This window comes from Cynoglossus semilaevis, chromosome 11 (assembly GCF_000523025.1).
Source record: "Cynoglossus semilaevis isolate Cse_v1.0 chromosome 11, Cse_v1.0, whole genome shotgun sequence".
Taxonomy (NCBI): Eukaryota; Metazoa; Chordata; class Actinopteri; order Pleuronectiformes; family Cynoglossidae; genus Cynoglossus; species Cynoglossus semilaevis.
The window spans coordinates 7469235-7472097 of record NC_024317.1 but is presented as its reverse complement, the minus strand read 5'-3'; positions in this window follow the sequence as shown (position 1 = coordinate 7472097).

Here is a 2863-nt window from a genome sequence, read left to right as displayed (position 1 = left end):
TTTAAACATACCATATATGGATAGCACATTTTAAAAGAAAGCTACAAGTAACAAGACTGATAACAGGGGGATAAATCCACCAAGGATGTATCCTCTTATACGACCCATCACTTTACATTAAAATGTCTGCCAAAACAAAATGATCTTTTTTAGCACTAGCTAGCAAATAAACTGAGCCCTCGCTCTCCACAGTGATACCATTTTAGATTCACAATAAAGCTATTCACACACTACACCAAAACATGTGTCTTATGCCTTGTGTACGACATTGCTGGACATAAAGTGTGCATAACTGGCCTGCCTGCAGTCCATATTTGATCCCATTAAAAATCTTAGGAGCCAGAGAACCGAGGATGAAAGTCATCAATTTTTCAAGCTGAAATCTTTAGGTTGCGAGGGTGGGCAAATTGGCAATAATCAGTAATAAATGTGTGAAGAAAAGGGAAAGTGAGCTTCGGGTAAACTTTTATATGTCTTAAATAAAGTTTTTGTCAAGACCTCGATAGAGGGGGGATAGAGGCTGCTACCTCACCTTTTCAAAAATAACGGAAACGTATAGAGCAGCGATGCAACATTTAAACATTTTTTTATTGCTCTATATATATAAATATATATAATAAAAGTTTAATTTTTTCATTCAACGTAAGTAACAAATATTTGATCCAAAAGTACAGTGATAATTATTTAATTAAATATTAAATGTATAGGGTTAATATACACTGAGCACATAGATACCTGATAAATTAACGACTGAATGTATTCATAAATGGAGAGACTGAACTCTGAACCACTTCTATAACAGTGACCTACAGCTCTAATAACTCAGTCCATTCATTTACAGCCCTTATATGTGGTTCACCCTGTAAACCCCGGAGCCATCTGATGCTCCCAATCTTTGTTGATTTATTTGCGGACCATGTGTAATGTCCTGTTCTGTTGTAAAATGTCATTATTCGTGGCTCAAACTCCTTAAACGGGAGTAAGTGCTGTTCTCATGGCAGCATCCAGGCTCCTCTTTCTGCAGTTATAACATCTTGTGTCTGGGTGCTTGGGTCTATAAAGCCCCCCCTCCTCCACCCAGTGCCCTTGCTCTATCTAATTAGCCGTGAGTAAAGAGGACAATAATGCTTCAGCTGGTTTGTGTCATTCTCTTCTCTGTGGCTCTGCTTATCTTCACAAGCCCCACTGTGGCTCTTCACACTCTCCCCTTAAACACACTATATGTAACACAAGCAGTCTCTCTCTCTCTCTCTCTCTCTCCCTCATTTGTTTCTCTCTCTCTCTCTCTCTCTCACACACACACACACAACATTACACGCCCACTCTGGATAATGATGGATGACTATGCCCAATGGGAACAAACAGGTAGATAAAGCCAATCCCATTTAATACCATCATGGATCGGAATGATAATCTTGTTGTTCATTAGCCACCGTGTGGCTGCACAGCGATACAGTTCTCGCACATATAGTTCTCACCCATGCAGTGCATTAAGGTGTTGTGAGAGGGACAATGTTTCCCACTCTGGGAAACAATACTGCTGTGTCCTTGACGAAGACCGAAGGAGAGAGGACACAACCCTCCCACAACGCCCCTCAAAACCCTTCTCCTCTAACCCTTCATCAAACCCTCTCTACCCTCTTTTGTTCCAAACACTGATACAAACAGGATTAAAGAAGGTATAAATTACACCGGGCTAAATCCTGCTGAGTAATCCATTTGACAAACATGAACGAAACAATGGCCATGCAGCCGCAGCTTGACCTACTTGGTTCAGTCGGAACACAGCAGGTAGAGTGACCAGTGCAGTCTACAGTGATGTGATAAGCCCGGGAAAACTGGCAAGATGGTTGGCCCTAGGACAGGCAGTGGCTTCATGTAGTTCCTATTGTGTTGGTATGAGTGTTGTTTCCCTCATAGTTTTGCAGCTGACAGGTTGTTGGCAACAGTCAAATCAACCCAGGTATAGACCAGACAGACCCCCCCAACCATATATATTGAATGGACTCCGGTGGTCCTGCCATCTTGACACCACAGTCTTGCCATTTGAGTGTTCAATCATTCCCTCACATTCAGTCCATTGACACTCTATTGAGTAATCATACGCCCAGGGTCACATCGGCATGAAGACCAACATAAAAGTAGAACAAACTTACAACCTGTCGGTTCAAAAGACTCAAAGAGACCACACTGGCTGAGCTGCAGCAAACCAAAAAATAGGATCATAGGTTGAATGAGTCATTGAAGCTACTTTGAATGCTATTTTAATTTACTTTACTTCTAGTTACAACTCAGCTACTTTCCCCTATTCCATAACCCTCGGGTCTCAAGACAACTGAGCAAAAACAATGGGAGTGTTATGCTGTGTTTTGGACACAATATAACTGCTTTAAAACACAGACAGCAGAACAGACAGCAGCCATATATGTTGCATTTATTGCCTTTATGACCTTCCTCCAACCCCCGGACTCACATGTTAGAGTACTGTCAAGAATTGGTAAGGAAGAGATTTTTTTAGCAGACATATTTTAAAACAAAGGCCGTGTTATATTGTAGAGAATAGCAGAACCTAGTGGGACTAATGTTAGCAACACAAAAGCTACCATTAAGCATGCTGTGAGGCTATGCTAACATAGACAAAACCATTAACACGTCCATGTTCAGACAATGAAAATGTTTTTTTTTAAAGAAGTCTCTGCTTCTCTGCAGACAAACCAAAAGTAACAAGTATAGCAAATTATTCTTTGGACAGACATTGCTGAGACTTCCTGGTATGACACAATATACAGTGGAAGATTCCAAACATTTACCACGTAAAAATGATAAATAACAGAGGGGGAGGGGGTCTTGCTCATGAACCCCA